This window comes from Periplaneta americana, chromosome 16 (assembly GCF_040183065.1).
Source record: "Periplaneta americana isolate PAMFEO1 chromosome 16, P.americana_PAMFEO1_priV1, whole genome shotgun sequence".
In the NCBI taxonomy this organism is placed as follows: domain Eukaryota; kingdom Metazoa; phylum Arthropoda; class Insecta; order Blattodea; family Blattidae; genus Periplaneta; species Periplaneta americana.
The window spans coordinates 94,055,390-94,073,762 of record NC_091132.1 but is presented as its reverse complement, the minus strand read 5'-3'; the positions used below and the strand labels follow the sequence as shown (position 1 = coordinate 94,073,762).

General features: G+C 34.4%; 1 protein-coding gene across 1 annotated transcript in view; it reads right to left on the bottom strand.

Moving 5' to 3' along the window:
- LOC138690952 (neuropeptides capa receptor-like) overlaps window positions 1–16,984 on the bottom strand; it is an 889,384-nt gene extending 872,400 nt beyond the window's left edge. Inside the window, exon 1 of the mRNA XM_069812542.1 lies at window positions 16,951–16,984. The gene's annotated coding sequence lies outside the window, so the exon portion shown is untranslated. The remainder of the gene's footprint in view (window positions 1–16,950) is intronic.
- Between the last annotated feature and the right edge of the window lie 1,389 nt (window positions 16,985–18,373).

Below are 18,373 nucleotides of genomic sequence, written 5' to 3'. Positions count from 1 at the left end.
TGAATTGAGTTTATTTCCTGTGTTTTAATGTGTGTTGCTTCGAGGTTAAAATCTCTAAACCAGGTCTGCAAAAAATAAATACGGCGTACACGCCTGCCATCTGTTGCACTACTCGGGAACACTCTGAAAAGCCACACTCGTGCCATCTGTTGCAATAGTCGAGAACACATTGAAAATACACGCATGCTCACTATTTCAATGTCACTAACAGTCGTATCTATCTTATCTATTTTTATTTTAGTAGGTTATTTTGCGACTCTTTATCAACATCTTAGGTTATGTAGCGTCTGAATGAGATGAAGGTGATAATGCTGGTGAAATGAGTCCGAGGTCCAAAACTGAAAGTTACCCAGCATTTGCTCATATTGGGTTGAGGGAAAACCCCGGAAAAACTTCAACCAGGTAACTTGTCCCGACCGGGAATCGAACCTGGGCCCTTGGTTTCGCAGCTAGACTCGCTAACCGTTACTCCACAGGTGTAGACCTATCTTATCTATAATGATAAATAAGACACTGTTATAAAAATTATGAAACTCGCTTAGGTTCTTCATAAACATAGTTGCGTCTTAATTGCTATCATTATTGGCCCGTTGCATAATATACTATTAACAGTTCATTCACATTTAATGAAGAAAACCCATATTGAAAAAAAGTACATCATGGGGGCATTACTAATACTCCAAAAAACGTAAATTTCTTGTAAAATATCTCAACTTAAAGAAATAGTAATACATAATTTAGGTAACTATTATAATACCCCAGTAAAACTGAAGTTCTCCCAAGTTCTATCACTACTCGATCTTGATAAAGATTCCATGAATGCTTTGCAAAGGAGTTTTAAAGCATACTTATGGTATAGATTCTCATCGACAATGGCTGTATATAGATGGCGAAAGATAACTTTTAACAAACTTATCATACTGTTAGCCGTATCGCTGACATCACGGCTGTCAACCATACAAAACAAAATGTTTCATTGTGCGAGACATCGTTAGACAAACAGCTTTAGCGTGCAGTGTTCCATTTAGTTCTATGCTTTTGTTTTAGTAGCGATACCGGCATCGATATCGACATCGTTGGCATGTCTTTACTCTTACTTCGGATTCCGTGGAAATTCACTTCTTATCTGGGTATTAAGTGAAAATCAGTGGGAACAAACGAATGATTTTTACAATCGAATGATTATTCTATTACTAAAATACATAATGTTTCGAATGAATTCATTCTAATGAAATCATTCGAAACGTACAATTCTGTAAAAATTGTGGCGCAGGTTAAGAGATATTCATTCGGTTGCTGAGATACATTTCGAATGTAATCTTTCATTCAGTGCACTTTCAAGGACCGAGGATTTTTAATGCTCACGTTACCGGTGCGCTTCATTTTGCAGTTCGCTGCTTACTATTTGAATACTGGTACTGAACTGAGTTAGTGAGTTCACTGACAATACAATGAAAAAGCGTTATATACGTTTGGAGGAAATACCATATCATCGTGGATGGTGAAATTATCATGTGAGCTCACGTTTCGGGACACAAATATGCAACAGCCTATGAGCACTAATAGCCTATATTTGAGGAATCTTATCGCTTCGTGCATAGAGAGAATGCATACTCCTTTTCTTTCGCTCCTGCTGATTGAAGATTCGACACAAGGTACTCAAGTCGGCCTCGGTAGCGCAGTTGGTATAGCGCTGCTCTTCTGGCTCGAGGTTGCGGGTTCGATCTCGGCCCTGGTCGATGGCATTAAGTGTGCTTAAATGCGAGCGGCTCATGTCAGTAGATTTACTAATATGTAAAAGAACTCCTGCAGAACAAAATTCCGGCACACCGGCGACTCTAATATAACCTCTGCAGTTGCGAGCGTTATTAAATAAACCATAATTTAAATTTAAACGAGGCACTCAAGGACAAATCGCTTGTCATTAAAAAATTACTTTTCTTTACAGAGGGAACTGAAGACTATTGGTAGATTACTCAGAAGTCATTCGAGTGATTTCTTTAATATTTCGAATGATTTTCATAATCGAATAAATCGAATGAATTCGTTCCAATATTTCCAGCACTCACAAGAAACTAGTTCGATTAATTAAAATGTATTTAAGTGAAACGTACAGGAGAGTTTGCATAGGTCAGTTTCTGTCTGATGCTTTCCCAATTGATAGCGAGGTAAAGCAAGGAGATGCACTACCTCCTTTACTTTTTAACTTTGCTCTAGAACAGGCGTCTCAAGGCCAAAGCATAAAAAGTTGTTACAGAGGGCAAATGTAGTTAGCGTAGTCAGCTGAGGAGATAAGCGCAATACCCGAAGATAGCCGATCGCTGATTCATGTGATTCATGTCACCCGCATAAGTGAGCTAAGTTGTAACTGTTGCGGGAGAAATTCCACAAAGCTGCACTTTTGAGTTGTACTGTCACAATAGACGGTTGTTTTCGGAAGGAATAAAATTTCTTAAGTAGTTTGCAATAATAATAATAATAATAATAATAATAATAATAATAATAATACATTTATGTTTTAGTTATGTACGACTAATGAGTAAAAAGAAGCATGAAGAACCATACATGTTACGTAATTATTTAAGCACAAGGAACTGGCCACCTTACCCCATTATCTCCTGGCCTAGTTGTCTCATAAGTGGTGCCTTGTTGGTATCATTTGTGAGGTTCAGATCTTTCTTCGGACAGTTGACTAGACGACAACAATACTTCATTTCTAGTAAATGATTTTTGGTATTTCTCTTTGTTTTAAGGTTATACTATATTTAATAAAATAAAATTCAATTAAACAATAATAATTAAATTACAATTAAACTTGTTTGTTGTTAAGGTACGTATTCTTACGATACGTCGATATTAATATATTAATTACAATAACAGTTAAATAATATGTTTCGTAATCTTTTCAATAATTAGCAATAACCAGAACATCTTAGAAATTCACAATTATTTTAAATTAGAATTATTCAAATCTTAAATCTGGTCTGAAATTCTTTTCTCAAGTCCTTCAGTACTTCATCATATTTGTTACACTGGTCTTGATTCAAATTAGGTAACAATTTTTGATGAATGAAGTGGTAACAGTTACCCACTGAAACTTGCTTTTACTTCTTCATACATATAAGTACATTCTTTCCTCGGAGATGGAGACAACATCGTAGCGGTTACAGATGTCTATTCAAACGACGCGATCAATGACGTCATCCGGAGATACACGAACTGCTCCCGCATCTTGTTCCACTCTTACATAAAAATGGAGAGAGGAGGAAGTGCTCCGAGAAGGCCCTATTGAGACGTCTGCTCTAGAATATGCCATTAGGAAAGTCCAGAATAACAGAGAGAGTTTGGAATTGAACGGGTTACATCAGCTTTTTCTTTATGCGGATGACGTGAATATGTTACGAGAAAATCCACAAACTATTAGGGAAAACACAGGAATTTTACTTGAAGCAAGTAAAGAGATAGATTTGGAAGTAAATCTCAAAAAACACAAAGTATATGATTATGTCTTGTGACATAATAGTAATAAATGGAATAATTATAAAAATTGAAAATTTATCGTTTGAGAAGGTGGAAAATTCAAATATCTCAGGCAATAGTAACAAATATAAATGATACTCGGGAGAAAATTAAACGCAGAATAAGTTTGGGGAATGCCTGTCATTATTCGATTGAGATGATTTTATCGTCCATTCTGCTCCCAAAAAACCTGAAAGTTAGAATTTATAAATTAGTCATATTACCGGTTCTTTTGTAAGGTTGTGAACTTGGACTCTCACTTTGAGAGAGGAACAGAGTCTAAGGATGTTTGAGAATAAGGTACTTAGGAAAATATGTGGGACTAAAGGCGATGAAGTTACAGGAGAATGAAAAAAGTACACAACGCAGAACTACACGCATTGTATTCTTCACCTAACATAATTAGGACCATTATATCAAGACGTTTGAAATCTGCAGGGCATGAGGCACATATGGACGAATCGAGAAATGCATATAGAGTGTTTGGGGAGTCGAGACGTAAATGGCAGTATAATATTAAAATGGATTTGAGGGAGGTCGGATATAATGGTAGATACTGGATTAGTCTTACTCAGGATAGGGCTTATGTGAGGGCGGCAATGAACCTCCAGGTTCTCTAAAAGCTATTTGTAAGTAAGTTCCCAACAGTACGCTGTACCAAGCTGCCCATTGTATGGCGACAGGATGAAAAGACCTACATGCAGTATTTCATCCCTGAATCCAAAGTTGAACCAAGAATTGCACACATCCCGTTTTCTCAACGAAAAAATCAAGGTGATTCACTTCCTTAATGAAGTTACGGTGATTGTCATATTATTCACGTATCCTGGTTGTCAGTGGCTTAGAGTAGCCTACTGTATACCTATACACTGATATAACAATAAAATATTCTAAGTTTGGCACTCGAAATACGAAAACAGTATGTTCTCAATATTTACCAGAATATGAAGACAGACTCCTAGTTCGTGGATAGCAATTTTTGACATAGAGTACGTCTTTGTTCGCGCATGGTACGGATTATTGTGCGTACGACGAAAAAGAAGGGTGAGCATTGAAACGCTTGTAGCTCGCATTGTAACTGTCGAAAAGGGACCGTAATAGTATCACACGTTAGGGCGAGGACGTAAACGTGCTGCGGTGGGTGACATACCGAGTCGCGCTCGTATGGTAAGAGAGGAATGCGGCCAAACGTAAGGTAAAAATTACCACGTTTCGCCCATTCTGGCAGTAGTAACTCAGAAACCGGAGGAACTACATGTGTGTTTACCATTCAGTCGATTCGTTAACGGACTACACTACAAAATAAAGTTGAAAAATAACGTAGAAGGAAGTGTTTCATAGTTGAAATTACAGAAAAAACACGCACACATAAAAATTTGGTTTGCATTTCCAACTTTCGAAATATTTGCGAAGAAAATATTCAAAATTCTATAAGACTCGGTTGCGGGAAGAATTAATGGAGAACACAGAACAAAATAAAGCGGCATCGAGCGAACACGGAGAGGCGGGAGGACTGCACATTGGTTGATTTATTACTAAAGCAGGCTAACTGATGACTAAATTGATGGCAACAATTCCGCTATCGCAAGCAGTCGAGACAAATCACAGCCGAGTATGTACAGAGCCATATCGGCAGAATCCACATGAATCTCAATCGAACTGAATTCCCGTCTGTATGGAGATATTAGTAGGCTAAGGCAAATTATTTAAAATTCAATTTAAGAAAAAACACCATGTAAATGTAGCAATTTGGATTCTGAAGTAAAACTCTCCTTCCGGTGTCAATTGAGTTGAAGGGTTCTAAAATGTGAGTAGAAATGGCCGGCAATCGCTATTCTCCAATGCCAGTGATTACTGGTAACTTAAATTTTATTTAGATATGATCAAAGATGAAAACAAAGCATTTCTAGAATTTATGAAGTGATGTTTCCATATGAATTCGACACAGACTACACCATCAATATCAGATGGCTCGTGTTTAGATTTAATGTTTGTAAGATACCTAGATGTTAAGTGTATGCCCTTTGCAATTTCTCGTATTAGTATATAACTGTATATTCTATTTCAAGTGATTTTGTTGTCATCTAATTTTCTTCCATTCTCATTATGTATTCTATGCGTCTTTTATTGGTATAATATACAGGGTGATTCACGAGGATTTCCTTCCTTTACGGAGCTTATTTCTGAAGACATTCTGAGCAAAAAAAAGTCATATGAACATAGTTGTCCACAACGGTCAGCGCGTCTGGCCGCGAAACCAGGTGGCCCGGGTTCGAATCCCGGTCGGAGCAAGTTATCTGGTTGAGGTTTTTCCGGGGTTTTCCCTCAACCCAATACGAGCAAATGCTAGGTAACTTTCGGTGCTGGACCCCGAACTCATTTCACCGGCATTATCACCTTCATTTCATTCAGACGCTAAATAACCTAGATGTTGATACAGCGTCGTAAAATAATCCAATAAACATAGTTCCTATTCTCAATATTTTCAGAGTTACATTAATTTAAAATTATTTGTAAAATACGTTTTTTTTTGTTTAGTTTGAAGATAAAAGAATAATACAAATAGAGAATGAACCATTCAGAAGTATCACTTCTTTAATTGTCAAGTATTATGAAACTAAAAATGTGCTGTGAACTCTTTAGTTGCTTCGTACAGACATATTTTTCTATTTCTAACTAGAAAATACATGATTCTTACGCACTTATCACAACAATTATTACAAATCATACCACTTCCACCGATTTAATTAATTGCACTTCAATTTGCATCCTAATTTACAGTCTTGCAGAGTTTACAACACATTTAAAAAAAAAAGTCGCCGTCCGCTTGAGTACACTTGGCCGCACGCTTGTGAACGGCACTCGTCGCTGTACGTAACTGCATATGGCTATCTTTGATTTCCGTAGCTCTCGCGCTGGCTGTTGACTACACGATGACCAAGATCACGCGTTCACAGCAATGCGTTCCAATAACGAAACGTAACTCTGTAAATATTGAGAATAGGAACCATGTTTATATGACATTTTTTGCTCAGAATGTCTTCGGAAATAAGCTCCGTAAAGGACTGTAAATCCTCGTGAATCACCCTGTATGTATTTCGAGCAGTGTATGTCATATAAATTTTACCACTGAGTCTCGAAAGAAAGCTGCATTGAATGACGTACTTAATTTAGATTATTCATCTGTCCTAAATAATATTTGTTTAATTGTTGCAACAAATCGAAAATACACTAAAACATAAGATCACGTAGGTACAAATTCCTGGTAAACTAATGATCTCATTGGTCCTAGTTTTCTATCAGATCTTACATATACATAAAGCTATAAGAAACTATTTTAAGGCATTACAGCTTGGTAAAAGAAATTCACAGCATGTATTTTATTTATTTATTTATTTATTTATTTATTTATTTATTTATTTATTTATTTATTTATTTATTTATTTATTTATTTATTTATTTATTTATTTATTTATTTATTTAACCTTGTAGAGGTAAGGCCATCAGGCCTCCTCTTCCCCTCTACCAGGGGATTACAACTACAATGTTAAGAATACAATTATAATTACAATTAACATTACATTTCAAAATACAATAAAAATCAAAGTACTAAAAGATTAACTGTTTAATAAAGGCTAGACAGTTTATTGTAGAAGTTAAGAAGAATGATATTTTTTTTTACAATTGGATAAAATGAAACCTACTCTACGCAGTAAGAAAATGCTTAAAAAGTTTGTTTTTTAACGCTGCTAAATTCCGACAGTCTCTGATGTCACTGGGTAGGGTATTCCACAAGCGCGATAGCGAGATTGTGTATGATGATGAATACGATGATGTCTTATAAGTTGGTATGGCTAGCATGCGGCTATTTTGCATGCGTGTGAAGAGATTGTGATATGATAACAGGTAACTGAAACGGGAGACAACTAAGTTCAAGTTATAAAAATGAAAACTGAGTTTCACTATCATGAGGCAATATATAAGATACGGTAAAAATTAAGCACCAATGGCATCATTAGTTTATCAAGAAAATGTGCCTATGTGTTCTTATGTATAAGTATATTTTCGACTTTTTGCAACAATTAAACAAATTGGAAAGGACAAATTAATAATCTAATTTAAGTGAACTAATAAGCCGTTCAATTCAGCATTCTTTTAAGATTCAGCGGTTAAATTTTTGTACGGCTACCACAAATACTATGGTAGATATTGTCAAAAGTGTTGGTGCATATTTTGCCATAATTATTGTGTATTTTGTAATGATTGTGTATTATTTTTATTGTGTATGATTAAGTTACCACTGTCACCGGGTGTTTGCCCACTTGCAGTGTAAATACATAGATACATAATTTTTGTATTTGTTCATAGCCCGCTGCCCTTAATGACTTTCTCCGTCCTCATTTTACCAAAAGTCGTTTCATATGTCCTATTTGTCTCATCCTTCATTCTGGTATATAGTTTATTTACATTTTGGGTGGTGTTTGATATGTTCCCTGAATACTGCAGTGTAAATCCATTGGTATGCGGGCAATAGTAACATAAATGCACGTATAAGTCTATATAAATGAATTCCCTAATTTGGACATTTTACAGGCGAAGCATGGCTACATCGATAGATGAATTTTAATTTATTCATGTTTGTCATTAATTTGTTAATAAGGTACCTAGGGCTATTAAGGCCCAGCATGCTATAAGGCCCACTACCTAGTTTTTCCATTAGTTATACACTTTTGCAAAAGAAAGCAACAAGTCTTGAGACATATTTCTTCTTGCATTCGAGTGAGGTTTAAAGAAATTAGATTCTCGTTCTTGTTTGTAGCTGACTGGTGGCAACAAGACGTTATGTGTGATTATTTCTGCTTTCTTCATAAAATTTTACAAAATGTAAGCAGATACTTTATAGGTTTACTGTGTGTTATTAATACAATATTAAATGCACGTTATTGTGTAAACATTAAAATGTTTGGGGTTACCGTAAAACTTTCGCTAATGAGCATATGAGCACTCCATAACCAAACATTGGCGCGAAGTGACGGAGCAGGATATAAGGCCCATGAAATAAACACGTGGAAACGCCCACAAGTTCATGGAAGTCCCTGAATTATAAAGCTCAAACTCTGAACCGCAATCTTTTTTTGCAGGACATGAAGCAAACGAAAGATCGAATTACTAATGCAGAAAGAGCATTGAATGAGCCATCAACTTCAGAACTGTAAACATTCAGGAGACGCGGATGTGTTCTGTCTGGGAAGATAATTGTTGCAGATATGCATATGTGTGTCTCTTGTGAATGTTGGGTGCACGATGAATGTGTAGGTCTCACTGAGGAAAAAAACTGAAGACTTTGTATGCCCAAATTATGTTCAATACTTATATTCTTTAATGTGGACCTTATAATCTGTCACTGCAGGATATAAGACCCAGTGATATGATGCTAATTTTCACTCCTCACAGCATTTATATGTCGGTTTGAATATTTCTTTGAAGTACAGTATTATAACATTACTATATAAATATTATATTGCATTATTTAAAAATTGCTAAATGTCTCCGGTTCAAAATAAGAATATTTTATTTCTTAGGTGGACCTTATTACCCTCGGTTACCTTATTTCTACGATCTTAGTATGGCCTGGCAACATGATAAAAATGACTTTCCACTAGAGATGAGCATGGGCAGACGGTGATCCTCCAAACGACTACCTCTACAGTAGTAAGATCGCCAAGCCTGGCCGCGGTTCCCGTGAACTCTTGGTTCAATGTGTTCGTGCTCGATGCAACGAAATCTATGTAGCCCACTGACAAGCAAACATTCTGATGGGGGCAGATAATAGTGTCACCATGCTAATAGTGTCAAAATAAGTGCTTATACAAATTTTGACAACTCGACCGCAATTACAAGGTCGTCCAGAAAGTTACTTTCCCTGGGGCTATTTACAGAAAAAACACAATTGCATAGAAAGATTGATTGAAACAGATACAAATCGTTGCGCTATTTGTCAACATATCCCCCACTGTAATTGAGACATTTATCATACCATGGGATCAAATTGTGTATCCTTGTGTCGTAGATTTCAGCCGCCTGGGATGGGAACCAGCGTTTGATAGCCGTCTGCACCTCTCTGTCGATCCCATGATAATATGAAAAATGTCTCAATTCCCGTGGGGACTATGTTAAAAACAGCTTAAAAATTGCTGCGTCTGCTCCAATAATTTTTTCCAATGAAATTGTGTTTTCTTTCTGTTAACGATCCCTGGAGAATTTAATTTTTTACGACCCTTGTAATTGCAGTCGAGTGACCAAAATTTGTACCGGAATTTCTTTTGACATTATTCATGTGGTGAAAGAAAAAAAATTAACTTTTTTTATCTGCCCACATCAGAATGTTTACTTGTGAGCCGGAGACCACGCAGGCCTGTCTGGAGACAGCAGCGATTCCTCCACAGTTCGTGTGCACGCCGAGCCCTTCTCAAAGACTGTATAGCCTTCCTCTTTCTGTCCTCTTATATCGATTGATTTATTACTATTTCCTTATATAATATTTACCATTCTTTCTGCAAATAATGCATTGCAACACAATATTCCTTTACGTTATGCATAATATAACATATTTTTTGTAAATAATCTTGTCATTTAGTCTTATTATTTTGAAAATAACAGTATTGCCACATTAAACTTGCTCATATTCGAATATATATATAAATTCTTATTTTAGTTTATGCAACATTACATCAATCCTTCAATACAGAATTAACAAATAAATTAAATTGCAATTTTTTGACACTACAAACAATTATTCTCATTATTAATTGGATAATAACATATTCATTGTTCCCAGACTTTATTATTATTATTATTATTATTCCATGTTAAGAATAATCGTCTCTTCGTCAAAAGATTTGCCAATAGTTATCAATATTCTCTTTCTCCTTGTGGTTCTATCGAATACAATTTAATTTTGTAACTTACGATCCTCAAATAAAGTTTAATGTTGTTATGTTTACAATATATTTGATATAGTTAGGGTCTACCGTTGCTTCAGGATGTACACTACCTTTTAAGATGGTATCTGATGTTTACGTGTCCCGCGGATAATTGTAGAATCGTCGTTTGTATTTCCGAACGATATTTTTCAATGTGTGCCGAAATGTCGCAATGATTTTTTTGAAAACTGGAGTGCCACCCTTCTACATAATTTATTAGTACTCTGTACTCTATTTGTCTCTTGGCTATAGACATTCCAAAGTGCGAGTGAAAATCTTCTGCCTCTTGCATATATTGTCTCAAAGTATGCAAAAAAGATCGTGGACATCATCTTCAAAACTGTCTGCTATTTGGTCTAAATTATCTTCTATATCTTCCATTGAAACAAGAGGAAGGATCAGATGGCGACGAAAGCAAATGCGAATGACATCATTTAGGAAATGTTCTCGAAGTCCAAGATTTACTTCGTGAAGCTAAATGTTTTAACGAAAAGAAATATACATCCCTTTGCCATACTTTTGGAACGAAACTTGAACGGTATTTATTGAACTAATTTTGAATTCCACTAAGATTAATTGTAGCTTTAAATCCGAGTCTGTTCTTCGTGCTGTAGTTTTAAAATGCTGGATTATACTTATTTACAAACTTATATTTTCTAATGAAAATTGAATATACATAGGTCTATTATATAACCGGAAAATTTTTCTCAAACACAATTCCTTTGCCTATGCTTGTTTAGCTGTAAAAATTAAGGAGATAATTTATTACTTACAGACATTAGACAGCTAATAAAATGGACGAAGTTCCTAATGTGGAGTGGACGTTTTATCTGTGAACGAAAAATTGTGGTTAAGTAAGTTGTTACTCGTGGCACTGAATTATTTCTCCTCATCGTTATAGTCGTCTTTTATTCTTATTGTCCGATTTTTATTGGAAGGTCAAATAATTGAATTAGTATGAACATTCGCCACTGCAGTAATATGCCAATTTGTTTTATTAGATTAATTTTTTTGTTATTTATTTTTAGAATTATTTTGGTTTTTATAAGTTTTTATTTTATTTTTAATGATATAATTTAGGCTCCATATCAGTATCACTCCAGCTCTGTTTTATATTCCTTTTCAAACGCTCAGTAAAGACAAATTTTATATGAAATAATAATGTTGCTTTTTAACTTACAACTGCATGTTTTACATTGCTTAAAAAAGGAAATACATAACATTAACAACATTATTTATATGTTGGCGTAGGCTTCCGCGGCCGGTGTACATGGTGTGTGGAGAAATGTCCGAGCTTATACCGCGTTGTCTTGGTGCTAGTGGCTGACGTTTCGACCGCTGTGCTGTGGTCATTTTCAGAGCAGTGGAATAGGCTAAGCTTGTGTACAAGCTCACATACTACTCCACTGCTCTGGAGATGACCACAACGCAACTGTCGAAACGTTAGCCACCAGCACCAAGACAATGCGGTATAAGCCCGGAAATTTCTCCACACACCACAACATTATTTATAACTAAAACAACTTTAAACTGAATTTTTATGCAGACACTTTTTTATTTGTGAATACAATATTTCATTCTAATAATAATTTAACATTTTCAATGTAATTATATTTCGTTCACTTTAAGTTACAGTACTACTGAATTTGCAGCTCTATATCCCTTTAAGGGGAGAGGATGGTATTTTTTTAACTTTTTTTCATATTTGGTGTAAAATATTAATTTTTGTATGTAGGGAGCTCATAGCTGTAGCAACTCAACCAAATATGAATATCAAAAAAATTATTGGGGGGGCCAAATTTGAAAAAAAAAAAATATACTCAATGCAGGATTGTACTAAAACCGATATATCTAAACTGTTTTTAAAGATAGATTAAAACGGTTTTTTGCAATGTATTTGCAAAAGCATGTTCTACAAACTGTCTGTAACAGAATTTTGATATTAGTCCCTACGTTTGTAAAATAAAGAATTAAAATTTAATAACAATTTTCTGATTTTCTTTCTTGCAAACAAACGGACGTAATTTTAAAATGAAATCAATTAACAAAATTCTGTTACGGAGAAAGGTTTCCTAATAGTCTAAAGAATGTGTTCTAAATTTCATGCATGTATCTTTAATAGTTCAGAAATTATATCCATTTTTGTCTGGCAATGTAGCAAAAAAAATGAAGTTACTGGAAACCGATAAAAGTTGGCGTGTGATTTAAAAATCCATAACGCAGGAAGTTTAAAAATGGCGACTCAACATGCGATAAGGGCACAAATACCCACAAAATTTTATACTATGCATTCCATACATATCACAGAGTATTTTAAAGAATTTTTTTTGAAAATTTACTCATTTTTCACTAAAAAATACCATCCTCTCCCCTTAAGAGATGCAGTGTACTTTACTTAGCCCGCGAAGTAAGGGCAACGGACGATATAGGCGTACATGATATGATGACGCAAATTACACTGTGTCTCGGACGGCCCAGTGCTCATCTCTACTTTCCACAAATGCAGGAAAATGAAACGTCGGATAGAGATTCTAAATTGAGCGGAGATCTGTCAGACATGGGGTACATTTAGTTTTCAAATAAGGAATTAAGTTTCTAATAATCAGATTGAGTTACCATTTTAGAGATTGGCTGCATGAATTTCAATTCCATTTCTCAGTTTCTGCCAAATCGTTATTTCAATTATTTCACAAAGTGGAATTAGGTTACTATGGCAGCACGCATAAAGAAAACTGAAATCCAGATCCGTATTAACTTTCCCTTGTGCCGCATCTGTGATCTCGAACGGTATTTTCCATCTCTGTTAAAAGAAAGAAGAGGAATCGTTTCTTCGACACCTGCAAAAGACAATAACCAAGGAAACTTTAAGTGAAGGAAGCCAGATATGAGAAGTTTGGTCTACAAGCTGAGGCAGAATATTGGACGGAGAGTCGAGGGAATACAGGCGTCTATCATATAAGACATTTTATGACGTTAGTAAAGTCTTGGAGGTTATACATCGCATCGTCGTTAGAACGTTCAAGCTTCATCTAATGCAGCGACGGTCAACTCAACTGAGCATGTGAAATTGTGACTGTACTGTTGTGTGCATGACGAGCGTAGAAGTAAGGTCCATGTGCAGATAGTAGTAGTAGATAGATTTATTGAGTAATATTATATATAGGCTACAGATTTTATATTATCATAATTTTCTCTAAAATCCAATGCACGGGTCTCATGACCGTACTTGCTTTGTACCCAAAACAAGCCCTCCTTTGTAGGTTCCCCCACCTATAATTACATCCAACTACTCTCTAAAAGACCACACATATTAAAATGGAAATGGCACAATAAAACACATTATATAATATATCCTATCCTAAAAGACATAAACGTGTACAGTTGGGTGGTTGCTATTATGCATTTCTCAGTTCGCGTCACAAACTTCAACAGCTGAAGTTCTAATCTTTCTCGCCTTCAAGAGAAACAATCCAGTCTTTTGTTCCCATTCTCTATTCCCCATGAGGTCAAGACATGCAAGCGAACTTCTATTCTGACTTAGCATCGAGGGTGGTAGATATTTTCTCCGTACATGTTCCAATTCGACACACTGTAATAAAATATGTTTATAGGAGTCCTTTTCTTTGCAAAGCGAACAAAGGCGCTCCCCTTCTTCGTTGAAAATTTTATTACCCTTCAATGCCCCCAATCTTAGCCACGCTAAACCTGCTCTGCTGTCTTTGTTACAAGAGTTTATGTAGTCACACCTCCCCCATTTAAGCATGAGATCTGATTGTAAATGTAGTGATGACTTTTCCGAACATTGGAGCTCAATCTCTTGCCTCTCGATATCAATTAAACGCATCTTCACAATATGCCATACATTCCTCCTGTTATTCTCTCCTTTCTCCCACACCCATCCCATTCCTATATGATGCAGTGCAGAAAGTATACCTAAGTGGCGAGCTGTTTACATGATTTCGTGGGAAAGGATTTACTTTTGGGAATGTAATTTTTTTTCTTGTTTTATATATAAATACAAGGTGAGCCAATGAGACGGGTGATTTTAAAATTTGAATAAATATTTCACCGATTACTTTAAAACGAAACTTTCACTTTACATGTAAAGTATACATAATATCATTTACCTGTACCTCGTGATATTCTTATTTTCTGAACACTATATTCCAGAGGTGGGACCCATTCCGTTGCACACATTCTTCAAATCCCGTGTGATTGGTCGTACCATCCTGTTGAAGCCACGTATCTCTATTGATGAGAGGCTTATTATTGGCAATTTGTGGAAATAAAAATTCTTGAATCATTCGGACATATCGCTGTGATGTTACAGTAACACATATCACATTATCGGCTTAAAAGAAATAAGGACCGATGATTCCAAATGACGCTATTGCACACTAAACTGTGACTTTGAGACTGTGTAATGGTTCCTCATGCATTTCATAAGGGTTAGTTGATGACCAGTTTCGAAAGTTTTGTTTATTGACGTATCCAGAGAGATGAAAATGAGCTTCATCACTGATCAACATATTGTGGACAATGTCTTCGTTAACATTTAGATCCAAGAATTGTTGGCAAAACGTCATGGGGTTTACTTTATCAGCATGTTTTAATATCTGTACTAGTTGAATTTTTAAGTCCTTATGAAGAATTCTTCGTATAGGCCTACTGGTGTTTGACAAGCCAAGTGAAATTACATGACGACGGGTAGAACGTTTAGGACTATGGATCATAGCAACTCTTACGGCGTTGTTGTTTTCCGAGGTATGTACAGATCTTTGCTTACATAACAGAAATAATAATAATGATAATAAAAATAAAAATAAAAGTAATAATAATACTAATAATAATAATAATAATAATAATAATAATAATAATAATAATAATAATAATAATAACAATAACAATAATTATTTTGAAAGCGTATGACTAAAGCTTATGGTGTGCGTACTATCATTAGGTAAATAAGTAAGTTATCTCATTTATATACCTACCGGCATTGCTTAGGGAATCACATTTACTTGGGATAAATATGCTCTCTTTCTGTGCAATAGATTAAGAAAAATTATTCACTATTTTGTCATCCTAAGGAATTACTTGACTGTCCATACTTTATGATTGATTTATCTCGCATTAGTACCAGCTATATTACAATACGGCATTATAGAATGGGGTAGTGCTTATAATTCCTCCCTCATGCCAATAACTCTACTACAGAAAACAATAATCAGAATATGCCTTAATAAACCTCTTGATTAACCTACAGAGCTGTTGTATTCAGAATTTAAAGTATTTGACTTCCATCGAATTTATAACAATGTATTACAGAATTTCGTACATAAAAACCGAAACATATTTAATTTATATGCACATAAATATAAAACCAAAAGATCAGACAACAGATGCTTGGCAGTTCCTAAATGTACTACAACTGTAGCATATAATCACAGTAGCAACATAGGTCCATTGGCAGGGTATGTAGTAGGTATAGGCTAATCGAGAAATGCATATAGAGTGTTAGTTGGAAGGCCGGAGGGAAAAAGACCTTTTGGGGAGGCCGAGACGTAGATGGGAGGATAAATGGATTTGAGCGAGGTGGGATATGATGATAGGAAATGGATTAATCTTGCTCAGGATAGTGACCTATGGCGGGCTTATGTGAGGGCGGCAATGAACCTTCGGATTCCTTAAAAGCCATAAGTAAGTAAGTAGGTAAGTAAGTAAGTGAGCAGCTTAGGTCCAAGGCTTTATAACATGATAATAGATTAATTCCCAAACATACAATTTGCTAATGTTCCTTATTTAAAAAAATCTATTAAAAATACTGTTAACAGAGAAAGTTTAAAGTTCAGTTATTGCGATATGTGTTTTTTCTTCTTCTGTTTTTTTTATTACTTTTTACTCTGTTATTCAATAAAATGTTTTAACATTAACTTATGTGGAATTCCCTCTGAGCACGAATATGTAACTTACTCTTTCTGGTGGTGCTAGAGAGTTCTTATATAAAAAAATCAATATGTATCTTTGTTCTGGAGATAAAGTATTATTATTATTATTATTATTATTATTATTATTATTATTATTATTATTATTATCATTATATAAAAATGTGCGAATGTTTATGTAATAGTAATGCAAATATTAAAAATAGAGTGCGATAATAAGTTATTGAGAATCCAGCAGCGAAATATATACTCGTATGTGCTTGAAAATGTAATAATAATAATAATAATAATAATAATAATAATAATAATAATAATAATAAAGTAACAAGCCGCTACCTAATAATGAAACGCAATGATAATAAAATAATACGAATAATGCATTAATAAATATTTAGTACAATTTTTAAATGTTGAATACATTACATAAAATTATAACTCGAAATTGATAATTAAAGTTCGGTTCAAGAAAGTAATGTGTTAACTACAAATTTCATTCTACTCACATTTACGATATTTGTCCAAATAAGGTAAATCCACACACGTCCTGCAAGAAGAGAAACATCTTTTAAAGATTTCAGAACGAAGGAAAGACACACATAAAATATAAATCTTTCCTAAAAAACTTAAAACTATAAAAGTGTTAAAACTATTAAAAATGTAATAAACCTTATTGACAGACGGTACAGTTTCGGCACTGGTGTCGTGTCATCTTTAGTGTGTCTTGAACTACTGAGGCGTCAGGTCTTTAAGATAGTTTCATATTTTATAGGTGTTGAAGTGAACATCAAAGACAAACATGCAGTGTCTTTATAGATACAAGTGTGGACGTTTCAGTATATTACTTTATATTACGCGTAGAGATTGATTTAAATTGTTATTTTATTATTTTTCAAATTGTATAAATATCACATGAATAATAATGTTCTGTTTCAATTGCGCTATCACAACCTCAGGTCTCAGTATTAATAAATTCCTAACTTTGGCTAGGCTCACACGCAACAAACCATAAAATATAATAATTTACTGTGCTCGTTTTATACATAAATTTATGCATATTTCATTCCACGTCTTCATTTAATAAAATATTATATCGATTCAAATGTTGTTTCTTTAAAATATAACATAAAAACAGGAAGTTGTTTAAGCTTTCAGTTTAACGAAGGGATTTAGATTTTAAGGACATAGTGATAATTGGACACGAGGCTTCTAGGGTTTATAAAATATTGTTTTAGTTTATTTTCACTTTTTTTACATATGATATAAGGAAATATTGCGGTTCAATAAAAAAAATACTTACATATTTTCATGCATCCCAGGTTCTCTGCTTGGCATGCAGTTGCCCGTCCCTTTTTCTACAACGATTTCTTCAAAATTATTACTATAAACACTTGTTTTCTTTTCCGTATGTAGAGTTAATTTATTCCAGAATCATGCACATTAAACATATTAATCAAGTTACTGATAAGTGGGTATTATCTAAAACAGTGATTCTCAACCAGTGGGTGGAGCTACGACCCCCTAGAAGTCCGAAGAGCAGTTAATGGGGGTTACGAATATAATTAATAATAATAAAACAATGAAATAATTATGATGATAATAATAAAAATTGTAAAAAGATGTTCTATGATTATTTAAACATCCAACTATTTTAGTTACATAAAAACACAACTGATTTAATTTTAAATAGATACCACATTTTACAATGATATGATATACTGCTTCTACCAAAAGTTTAAGGATACCCCTTCAAAAGAGATGTTTCACTTTTGTCCTTATGCTTATGTCAAAACCCCTGATGTTTATACAGAGACCAAAATCCTGTGAGAAATTAAGCGTTTTACTAGTATAAGAACACCCCAAAAATTAAGACATAATCTAACATTTTGTATTTTTCTTAAGGAATTATCTATTTATTCAGATCTCAGG